The sequence below is a fragment of the Orcinus orca genome, chromosome 2 (assembly GCF_937001465.1).
Source record: "Orcinus orca chromosome 2, mOrcOrc1.1, whole genome shotgun sequence".
Lineage (NCBI taxonomy): Eukaryota > Metazoa > Chordata > Mammalia > Artiodactyla > Delphinidae > Orcinus > Orcinus orca.
This window is the reverse complement of record NC_064560.1, coordinates 55,373,084-55,385,774: the sequence shown is the minus strand read 5'-3', so window position 1 is coordinate 55,385,774 and position 12,691 is coordinate 55,373,084. Positions and strand designations below refer to the sequence as shown.

Below are 12,691 nucleotides of genomic sequence, written 5' to 3'. Positions count from 1 at the left end.
GAAAGAAGTTACAAGAAAGAGTGAAGGCTAGAATGAAGAGTGCTGGATAGGAATCATGGCGTCCATATAAACCCATGGTTTAAAACATACACATACAGATAACTAGATACATGAGGAAGAAGAGGCAGCTCTTCCTTACAAAGGAATGTGGAAGAAATGAGAGAAATACAAGATCACTATTTTAGGGAAAAAACATCGTAATAACTGCTGCAGGCAAGATCAAAGAGCATAACCAGTGGGCAAAAGTTTGAAGAGAAACAATCTCAAAGTATCTTGCCCAAGATATTTATCAATTACAATGGGAAAAACAGTAAGTACCTCACCAAATGTTCAAGGTTATCACACCAGTAATAAAACATAAATATCACATACCCTTTCCTAATCTGATGCATAACCTCAATCCAATCATGAGACAACATCAGACAAACCCAAATGGAAACATTCTAAAAAATAACTGACCGGCGTTCACTGAAAGTGTCCAAGTCATAAAAGACAGGAGAAGACTGAGAAACCCGGAAGGGCTGTCAGAGTTAAAATGATAATATATTGGATATATGCACAAATAAAATATTAAAATTATTTTCACCTGTTAAACTTTTTGATGTGGTTAACAAAATTTAAATCATGTATGTGGCTCATATGATATTTCTATTAGACAGAACTGCACTGGCTCTAATCACCAATTTTCAGGAAGTACAGAGGGCAAGAAACATTGTAACTATGACAGGGAAAATCCAGACCAAGAAATTGCATAGGACAAACAATTCTGTTCTTCACCAATAAAACTGCACCGTGGGTGGGGAGGCCAGGGCCAGAGCCAGATGGGAGAATCCTACAGTCTAAAAGACTTAGCATGGGCTTCCCTGGTGGTGCAGTGGTTGAGAGTCCGCCTGCTGATGCAGGGGACACGGGTTCGTGCCCCGGTCCGGGAGGATCCCACGTGCCGCGGAGCGGCTGGGCCCGTGAGCCATGGCCGCTGAGCCTGCGCGTCCAGAGCCTGTGCTCCACAACGGGAGAGGCCACAACAGTGAGAGGCCCGTGTAGCGCAAAAAAAAAAAAAAAAATCTTAAAAAAAAAAAAGACTTAGGAGACACACCAAACAATCACAATGGGAGGACTTTATTTGGATCCTGTTTTTTCTTAAATATATTGAAAACAGAAGTTGATACTTAAGATAATTAGAAACTCCATTGACTAAATGGTGGATTTTTTAATTTACAATTTGTTTTTAAAGTGTGATAATAGTAATATAGTTATTTTTTTAAAAGAGTTCTTATCTTTTAGAGATATATACTCAAATATTAGATGAAAAGACATGTCTGGTGTTTGCTTCAGAATAACGGGGGAGAAAGAATGGGTAGAAGTATAGATGGAACAAGACTGGCCGTAAACTGACAACTGGACCTGTGAGGCTAGCATGGGGATTCATTACACGCCTCATATACTTCTGTATGGGCTCGAACTTTTCCCACTTAAAAAAAAGGAAGGCAATTGAGGGGACTACAATTTTTTTTTTTTTTTTTTTTTTGTGGTACGCGGGCCTCTCACTGTTGTGGCCTCTCCCGTTGCGGAGCACAGGCTCCGGACGTGCAGGCTCAGCGGCCGTGGCTCACGGGCCCAGCCGCTCCGCGCCATGTGGGATCTTCCCAGACCAGGGCACGAACCCGTGTCCCCTGCATTGGCAGGCGGACTCTCAACCACTGTGCCACCAGGGAAGCCCCAAGTTAATTATTGAATCTAGAAAAGACCCAAACTAAGAATCCTACGACCAAGATGCCAGGCCATTATGCAAAGTTTCCATGGGCTGGCTCCTCAGCAGCTGCCTCCCCTTCCAGGAAAGATAAGTGCAGCAGGTCCTGGAGATGCACTGGGACCTTCTGGGAGTTTCTTGGCTGAATGTAACCTGGTCTATTACCAGTAAGTGAGCAACAGAGTGAAAACAGTGCCTCTGGTCCAGGAGGGACGTCAGATTTTAATCAAATAAGCAGCAGACAAACAAGTACAAGTTGTTGTACAGTGAAATACAGGTAAAGCACACGGAGCTTAAAGCAGAGTTCTGAACTGTTTTCTGGGCTCAGGACAAGGTTCTCGAGGTTTAGTATTGGGACATGGCTATCTGAGGAAGACAGGTCCTCAGAGCTCTGCCTGCTCTGGCTGAGGAACAAGGCGGGCAGGAAGCCCGGTTGCAGCCGCAGCAAAATGCGGGAAGGACCTGTGGGAAGGACCTGTGGGACCAGACTTGGCAGTTCAGGGAATTACAATCATCTTCACCAGCCTCAACACTGACTTGACCAGAGGCACAAAGGAAAAGCATCTCAAAGTGAAAGGGCCAGTTCAGATGTATATACCAAGACTCTGAGAATACCTACAAGGAAAATTCCTGGTGGTGAAGGTTCTAAGACTTGGGATGGTTTTCAGAAGAGGCTCCACAGCGACTCACTGACTTGCACAGTCCTGAGATGGTTAAGCAGATTACCTCCATCAACACTGAGCCAGGAGTCAGGGCTGAAGTCACCACTGCAAATGCTGAAATCAACTTTTAATAAGTTGATAAGCACTTGTTAAAAAAAAAAAAAATTGGCACAGATGCTGGGTGAATGAGGGACAGAAGTGGGGAAGCTTTCCAGGTAGAGAAAACAGTATGTGCAAGAGCCCTGGCGTAGGAAAGCACTTTCCACGTTAATTCAAACAATACTTGAGTTTATTATAAGCTAGACACTCTGTTAAGCTCTGCGATGACAGGACACACCAAGATGACCTTTGTTCTCATGGAGCTTACAGTCTAATGACAGAAATGGATGATCAAAAAATGTCACAACTGAATATATTACCACAGGCTTAAATAAATACTACAAAGAAAAGAATGAGTGCCGTGAGAGGAACTCAAAGACAAACCTGGCAGGAAGTTCAGTACCCGCTAGGAACTAAAATGAGGACAGCACAGGTTGAGAACAGAGACCAAGAGGGGGGGAAAAGATGCAAGGTGAGGCTAGAGCAGTAGGTAGGGGTCAAATAATCCTGTAGCAGTTTACTGATCGTATTATGGATTTTGGTCTTTTACTTCTGAAGTCAATTAAGAAGCCTAGGAGTTTTAGAATGAGCATGTGTACTGGGGCACAGGGAAAGAGGGGGTACTAATCAAACTTGAATTTTGAGACGATCGTTTCAAAAAGACAGACTGTAAGGGACAAGAAGGGGTATGATACTACTTAGGAGGCTATTACAGGAGTACAAAGAGAAGAACAGAATGTGTGTATGTGTGTATATATCTGTTTTGGAGGGAGGGGGGATGTAAATGGTAGAAAGTACCCATGGAACGAGTGGAAAGATATGAGGTGCTCAGGAGTTAAGAACTGAACAGAATCTGCTAATCGGTCAGGTCATTCACCCTACCAGATATGTAGCCCAACTGAACCAGGTACACTGGAGTAGGAGTAGTCTTTAGTCTCTATTCCCTAATTCGTCAGACAAAAGAGTGCCTCTCTTACTTAATACTACCGTAATAAAATTTTCAAAAGTATCTCGGGAGCTCAAGGACTTTCTCTGACACCACAACACATCTTGCTGGTCTGGGACTCAACTAACCCTTTGTCCAGTATCAAATAAATACATACATACCTAAATATGTAAAGTAAGTAAATGTTTTAAGAGTGCACATTCACAGAAATACCATAATTCCTATACACCTCTTCCCTGATATTAAGGTGGGCTTCACTTAAAATGTTTTTATTAAAAGATACAGCCAACATAACAGCTCACCCTGTTCTGGGCACTGTGCTGAGTGTACAACCACCCTGAGACGGGTCCCTGAGTGTACTGTGATCATCTGAGCTGTACAGATGACAACACAGTATTAACTGGTAGACTCAAGATGCAGATTCCAGAGCCTAAACTCACGTAATAAAGTAACAAAGACTTAGGGTTATTCAATGATAAAACTTTTCAGTTCTTACATTGCTTGACCTCTCTCTGTGCAGGGTCTGGCCTACCAACAGGCAGGTCCCTCTCTGGAAACTCTCTATTCCCTTGCTGGCCTTTCTCTTGTGTCACTACACTCAGACCACATTCAAATGAAGAGCTTGTATTCATCAAAAGACCATTAAGAGAACTACCACAATGGAAAATATACCTACAATATATATAATCAACTAGCTTTTATCCAAAAAAAAAAAAATACAAAGCAAATCAATAAGAAGATAATCCCAAAGAAAAATAGACAATAGACTCAAACAGGGCATAAACATGCAAAGTTGCTCAACTTCATCTAGTCAAAAAATGCAAATTAAAATCTCCAATGAGATTCACTAAAGACCAACCAGAAAGGGCTAAAAGTATCTGCTAATACCAAGTATTGGTCAAAATGCAGAGCAACAGAAACCCTCATTCACTGATGATGACAAGTGTAACTTGGTATCATCTCTTTGCAGAAGACATCGTCTACTGAAAGTGAAGACACACTAAACAATCCAGCAGCAATTCCGTCCCCAAATACATCTTAGAGAAAAACGTGCACATGTTCACTGAGATGAACAAGTGTTCATCTTAATAGTGGAAGCATTATTCTTAATAGCCCAAAGTAGTAAACAACCCAAATGCCCATCAATGGTAGAATAAATAAACTGTAGTACATTCACACAATAAAATACTAAACAGCAATGAAGATGAATGAATTCATGATGCAACAACACACGAATTTTAAAAACATAAAGTCAGAATAGTGGCTGTCTTGGGGAAAGAATGGTGCTGGCAGGAAGATCCGAACGCATGGGTCTTACTGTCGGGACAGTGGCTCACTGGCAGGATAAGGTTATCAGGTAGAGGGCAATGAAGGAAGCTGAAGAGCTGCCAATATTCTACTCCTTGACCTGGGTGGTGTTTACATGGGTGTTCACTTTGTGATAATTCATTAATGTACATGTGCTTTCTGCTCTTTTACATAGGTGTTACGTTTCACAATAAAAAGGTATAAAAAATGAAGTCAGCTCCCAACAAGTAAATCAAGGTAATTTACATAAAATCTGGATTTACAACCAGTTCTGGAAAAAAACGGGAAGATCCAGCCTGCTGTCTTCACCACCAGCAACAATCAGCTGGGGCGGGGCAATCTTGGCCTCCTTCAGAGGAGCTCGTGCTCTCTGACCCCACAGCACCCTCTCTTCCTGCTCTCAGGAGTCACGACTCGCCTAACACCTAACACCATTCCATACTCGTCTCCTTGACACTCCTTACAGCACATGAACGTAAAAGCATGCGCATGTGTGAATTATAAAGCCTAGAAGCAAGTGTGTCATTAGCCAGAGCAGTAAATTTAACCTCAGATTCCTCACCTATGAAACAGAGGTCACAAGAGTACCTACCACAATTGTTAAGACCAGATGAGACAATGCACATGAAACAGCTAGCTTAGTATCGTCACAGAATCAGCACTCAGTATTAGGAGGCTATTGTTTATTATTAATACACATTTCTCATATTTACAACTAGGATGTAAATCTGCTTGCCATGGCCAGAGTCTTCTGACTTTACAGGAAATACAGCATCAAAGTATGGGTTGGTATATGTTTAATTAAATAGTCCAACATGTATCACTGTTTAAAAAAGAAAAACAATAGGGACTTGCTGGTGGTGCAGTGGTTAAGAATCTGCCTGCCAATGCAGGGAACATGGGTTCGAGCCCTGGTCTGGGAAGATCCCACATGTCTCAGAGCAACTAAGCCCATGCACAACTACTAAGCCTGCGCTCTAGAGCCCACGAGCCACAACTACTGAAGCCCATGCACCTAGAGCCCGTGCTCCGCAACAAGAGAAGCCACCGCAATGAGAAGCCCGCACCATAATGAAGAGTAGCCCCCGCTCGCTACAACTCGCGCAGCAACAAAGACCCAACACAGCCAAAAATAAATAAATAAATTTATTTTAAAAGAAAAACAGTAAATAAATCTTCCAAAGTTCCTTTACATGACACCACTGGGAAAGATTTCTTACAATTATACTTTGAAAAGTACACTTGTGTTTACTTGTTTTTGCCGAACCACAAATTTCTCCCTATCAGGGCTTTCACTGGTCTGATCAGCATCAGGTAAATAGATACCTATGAAAATACACTTTAAGATAATGGATTTTAAGACCTCAGTCATAAAAAGCCCTCAAAATTAAAACTGACTTTTCAAGGTAAACATCATATGAACACCAAAAGCAGCTCCCTATTTTTCACATAGCTGTTAGTGTCCCAACGCCTAGTCAATACACTTATCTAATTCTTGCCCCTCAGACAAGTATACAACATTTTTCCCCCAAAACCCACAAAAGTCTAATTCAAACTACTTTTTCCAGAAGCCAATCTGACAGTAAGCCCTCCTAAAATGGAAGACTACGAATTTCACCCACGAATATGACGACAGCTAATGAACTAGTCACCCACGATGTCCATCGTCTCACAGACACAACACTGAGCAAGAGAAGCCATATACAAGAGTCCACACCAGAAGATCCTGTTTGTGTAAAGTTCACAGGCAAAACCAGTGTTTACGGAATGCGTAAGTGGTAAAATTACACAGAAAAACTAGAAAATAAGTAATATAGAAGACAAGATACTTATAATCTTTGGGGAAAGCAAGTTATGATCCAGAAATGGCCTGTTAGGGATTCTAGGTGCTCATCATCATTTTATTTACAGTATTTTATTTGTTGCTTTCTGCCCACACCATTAAAATGGTCCACAAGTACAGCATAGTGATATGTTCACTGCTCTATTTCTAGCACCTAGAACAGTGCCTGGTTCATACTAGGCCAGCAGTGAGTATCTGTTAAATATAGAATACAGCTTCAAAAATCCAAATTGTTACATATTTAACAACTGGCTAGACCCTAAGTATAATAGTAACAGCCAGCTTACTGTCCATTTTCCATGTCAGTATATTCAAGGAGTTATAAGTATGTAAATAAATTCTAATTACTTTATAATTCTTAACCTTCTTCTCTATTTAGACGTTTACCAAATGCGTGAATGTATCCAGATTCAACTGAAACGTTTTTTTTTTTAATTAACAAGGGAAAATGCAGAAACTCATGTGTTACAGTAAGCCCAGGCTCTAGATGGGATTCTACCACCTTCCCCAACCAAAAAAGCACAGCAGAGTGCTATGCTTTTATAAGATGACCTGAAGTGTGCTCATATTTAAGAATAAAAACTCAAATCCTTTGGATCTTAAAAATGAATTACACATTTCACAACAGATTATTACAATACAGGGCAGCTAAAACCTATAAGCCTTTAGAGGACAGGGATCCAAATCAAAGTGTGCTCAATAAATACTTGCTGAACTAACAAAAAGAATCTCATTACTGATAACCTCCTGAATTTTAGCATTATGTACTGAATTAAGAGATCATAAATTAAGTTTAATTCAGTTATCAAAAACTGTGTACAAACCCAAAAGATTACTAGCAACAATTCGAAAGAGTGAAAATTCCTAAAATAACCAAGAAAAAAATGAACTTTCACTCTTTGGGAATGTACACTATTTTAAAAAAAACAAAAAAAATACTTCAGCAAATCAAAAAAAAATTTTTTAATCAAGCCAGGAATATGCTAATCTTATGTTCCTAATTAGCATCCCTGCAAAGTAATATTCATTCCAGTTTTCACCTCTCTTCTGGGCATGATAAACTAGAATGAGGTCACTCACCAATCAACTCACTTCCCAGCATTCTACCAGCATGAAAGAGTTAAGACTGTTCTAATATACACTGAAATGCACCTACAACACAAATTAAAACATACCTTTTCATCTATCCCAAAGTTAAGGGCTTTCGGTGATTCAGTATCAACACTACATATGTAACAGGGTATTTTGTGGTATGAATTTTGGAAACATTGGTTTCCTCATATTAAAACAGTACTCTGTGGGATAGTCGATCATTCAGAGTCCATTATTTTCACACATTTTTAGGATATAACATGAAATTCCCTACCCATGAACTCATCGCACACTTCTCATTGTTAAGAATGTATCTCTTTAGGAAGGCACGGAAATCAAGCACCTGGCTAACCCATAAAGAAGCAACCTGAAGCCACTCTTCTCTACAATAAATAAATTAGGAAGCACTCTAGGTCAGCAGTAGCAAAAGGCCTATTTTTATTGCTGGCTTATATTAGAAATACTATACTGAAACAGACCAATTTTAGATTAAATTCAAAACTTGGTAAACTGTTCTAACGTGTCTCTTTCTACAAGATTAAAAGTTAAGCTAAGGAGGTTTTTCAAGATTGTCTTTCAAAATTCAGAGATACAAAGCAAGTTCTAGTCAAATATTTCAGAAATATCATACTAGACATAAACTATCTTTTAATCTTATTTAACATTTGATCAAAAACTCTACAAATAAAAAATAACTCTGCTTGTCCCATGGCTGGTCTCCAGCCCTACCACGCTCCATCAGTGCTCGATCCTGAGTGCGTGACTGGCACGGAGCCTGCAGTGAGCTGTGGCTGGGCGGCCAGGGACCAGTGGCACCACACGGGGATTTACAGCCGGACTCGTGGTCTTTCATTAGATTGAATTTTTATCATGTCAGAACTATGTCAGTAAACAGAATTACACTTCCAATTTTGTCACCAAAATTATTATTTTTAATGACACTTTCCTTAGCAGCTTGGTAATGTCTTGTTTATACTCAGTTTTATTCTTAGAACTGTACTGAGTTTACATTTGGTCTCTAAATAGAGAAAAGATTAAAGAGCAAGTAAAAGTCAAAGCCAGTACATTGTTACCAGGATTGGGAAAAAAAAAAAAAAAGCAGTGAAACTACTGTAATCTTTCTCCTTCAAACCAAACAGGAAACAGTACTATATATACTACATTACAGCTCTCAAAGCCACAGATTGGTTTTAACCTCATTATTTGTTGGTGTGGATGGCTGACCTCCACTATCACTCACTAGTGGGTAAGCACTGTAGATTTGAAAAGTACCTGTCTAATGGAGCTGTCCTAAAATGAACTTAAGAGTTATAAATGCAGTCAGGATTATCAACCAAGCACATAAATGACAGGTTTAACCACAAGCATCTACCATGTCAAACACACTAACATAAAAAATTAAGTCTTTACCTTAAATACTATAAAAATATTTCTAGTGAAAAACATTGTACAAATTTGGCAGGTAAAGAAAAATATTACTACAGTGAAGCCCAATAAACGTTGGCACACACAATTAGTGAATTCTCATAAAGCACAGTGAGTTTTTAATTTACCTTTAAAGCAGTATGAAGCGAATACCAATCACTAAGTACCAAAATTAAAACTACGTCATAACAGCCACTGAGGACACAATTCCTATCTATAAGGACTAATTTTGTAATTAGTTTTGTTCATTTAGCTTCATTCTACAGTTTTTAACTTTCAAATGTTAAGCTGTTAAGGAAAGTTCATTGTGCCTTATTTGATAACTATAAATCAATTCCTAAGAAGTGCTGTAAATAATTTCCATACTAAACTACATTATAATTTTAAAAATAATCAACCAGGCGAAAAAAATTCTGTTCCTGAGACAAAATGGAAACTTTTAAGCAGCAAAATCAAATAAGCATACAGTACAATGTTACATTTTATTGCTTCCTCTGAAGTGAAACAGCTTAAAAATCCAGAAGCCACTGTACTTGCTTCAGCCACTTTCTGTGATTCAACAAATGGAAATGTTCCCAATTATTCATATCATTTTCTTACATAACTAAACAATTCCTTGGTGAGACAGAGAACCGCCCTCAAATTCCTGTTTTCAACTTTTGAATCATTTCATATCAGGTACACTAGTTAATTCTGTTTGCAAATTCAGATGTATATCTGAACTTTTCCTTTATTACTTAAGTTAATATCATGCACTGAGAAGCCCTTTCCAATTTAAGTATTTATTTTTTAAAAGCATCCTATACTTTCTTCTAGTATTTTATGATTTATCTTCTTTGCACTTTTTCAAACATTTCATTTGGACTTTTTTTTGGGGGGGGGGCCTAAAAATTTCTTTTTTTTTTTTTAAAGAGGATAACCAACAGTCCCAGCACTATTTATTGAATAATCCATCCTTTCTCCAGTAATCTTCCGTGTTATTTTTATCATGCAGTCTCAATTCTCCCTCTTGCTGGCTAGGTGAATTTAGGCAAGTTACTTTATCTCTCTGTGTTTCAATCTCCTCATCCATAAACTGGGGAATAACAGTAGTACTCACTTCATATCGATACTGAGAACTACATCAGTTAATTCATGTTAAGCACTTAGAACAATAGCTGACACACATTAAATGCTGACGATCATAATCACTAAAACCTCATAAACACACAGATGTTTCTGGACTCTGTGATTCCAATGTCTATTCCTGAGCTAAAAGACTGCCTCAAATTACTTTGAATTTATAACACATTAGGTTTTCTAATAAAGTATTCTTTTTCCAAAAATTTCATGGCTATCATCCATTTATTTTATCAGATAAACTTTCTCATCAGTATGTCAAGTTTTCTACAATACTGCACTGGAATTCTATTTGGAATTGTGTTAACATTTATACACCAACTCTAGGAAATTTGGTATATTCTACAAGAGTCACTCTCCCCCAGTCAGAGAGTATATTTTCTCATCTCATTTACTGAGGTTTTATGTCCTTTAAAATTAGGTAAGTTACCAACAATTGTTATATTTATTCCTAGGTACAACCGTTTTGGAGAAAGATTTAGTGGCGTATATCAGAATTTTAAATGCACATACCCTTTGACCCAGAAATTCCACTTTTAAGAATATGACATACAGTAATACTATATAAATGCAGATATAAAAATATAAGGCTACTTATTACAATAAAATCCTGGAAACAAATTAAATGTCTATCAGTAAGGCAATAATGACCTGCAGCATATTCATGGGATGGAAGAATATTCAACCATTACAAAGAATATAGAATCAAAGGTACTGGTTTCGAGAAGAGTTCTACAAACTATTATGCTAAAAGCAATAAAAGCAAGCTGCAAAATTAATGTCTTCACTTTTTAACTGGGAAGTGGAGGAAACAAAAATATACATACAGTATTGAGTACACAGCCTGGTTCTTATTAAGCATTTTAATCACCTTACAAAATTAAACGTGACTTGGTTGGTTGAATACTATTTCATTTCATCTATCTTTTACAGCCTGCCTTGCTCTACATAAGATTTAATGGTGGCCCCATAACACAGCATTTCAGAAAAGTAAGCTTTCAACTGACATTCTACTCATAAATATTTAAGAATGCAAACGTCCCTAAAATGTAGTGTTTAACTAGGGATATTTTTCAATATGCCATAAAATCTCAACACCATGATTCAGGAGAAAATGTATGACTCCTTCTAAATCATCATTTTACCATGGCAATCTATTGAAAACTTACTTCTCTCCATACATGAAATAACCTTTTTAGAGTGTGTGGTCTTGTATATTAAGTGCCAGAGATCACAGTGCAGGAACACAGTGACATTCTCTGTAATACGGCAACAAAGCCTTTCCTCCCAAGAAAAGTAAATAATGAAAGCTTATTTTAAAATCATGCAAAATTCTGCCTTTTATTCTAAATCTTTAGATTGTGCTTAATCAGTGTACGGTCAAAAAGGTACACATGAAAGTTTTCTTGTACACATGCAAGTTTTCTTAAAGAGAGAACACTAAATTCCTTAGAAGAATTTATTCACTACTAAATGTATCCGCTAACTTCTGCCAGCCAGAAAACAAGGTCTTGAGATCAGAAACTCCAGGGCCTTATTATACCTGGTCCGAGATACTATGAATAAACATTTCAAACAGAAAAACAAACAAAAAAAATCAAACCAGTACCTGCGTAAGCACTTTGATACTGTTTGAAGTAATGAATTGATTTTTAAGGGAGAAGATTTTTACTCTTCACATTTCTGTATTCCCGCAATCGTTTAAAAGAGCAGGTACTATTTTATGGTGAAAAAGGTTAAAATGTACAAAAGGAGAGGAGAATATTAACTGATTTTTAAGAACTTCAGGGAACTTCCTTGGTGGTTCAGTGGTTAAGAATCTGCCTACCAATGCAGGGGACACGGGTTTGAGCCCTGGTCCGGGAAGATCCCACATGCCGCGGAGCAACTAAGCCCGTGGGTCACAACTACTGAGCCTGCGCTCTAGAGCCTGCAAGCCACAACTACTGAGCCCACGTGCCTAGAGCCTGTGCTCCCTAACCAGAGAATCCACCGCAATGAGAAGCCCGCGCACCGCAACAAAGACCCAATGCAGTCAAAAATTTAAAAAGATAAATAAATGTATTTTAAAAAGAAGAACTTCAGCTTTTTGATGTCATATACGAATTGGTTTGAAAGCACTGAGAAAATGGCATAATACTTCAAAGCACATGGAAAAATTGATAGGAAAAAGTGTTACTTTTTTGAGGAAACCACACGTCTTTGCCAATTTTTATTGTTTAGAGTTCATCTAATTGTCCATTTTTAAGGTTATTTTGTGGTACTTCTGAAAGTTTAATTCAAACTAAACTATTAAAAACTGTTAAGAGATTAGTTTTTTCAGTGTTTCCGTAAGTAAATAAAAGAGTTAAAACAACAAAAATCCAGCCTACTCCACACGGGCTGAGTGTTTGCCGTCCCAATGTCTTGTCGCGGGCGCGCGCATACCAGCGACAGTGACATCAGAT

At 38.3% G+C, this 12,691-nt stretch overlaps 1 protein-coding gene across 13 annotated transcripts in view; it reads right to left on the bottom strand.

Moving 5' to 3' along the window:
- TJP1 (tight junction protein 1) overlaps window positions 1-12,691 on the bottom strand; it is a 343,097-nt gene that overhangs the window by 102,908 nt on the left and 227,498 nt on the right. The window lies entirely within an intron of this gene.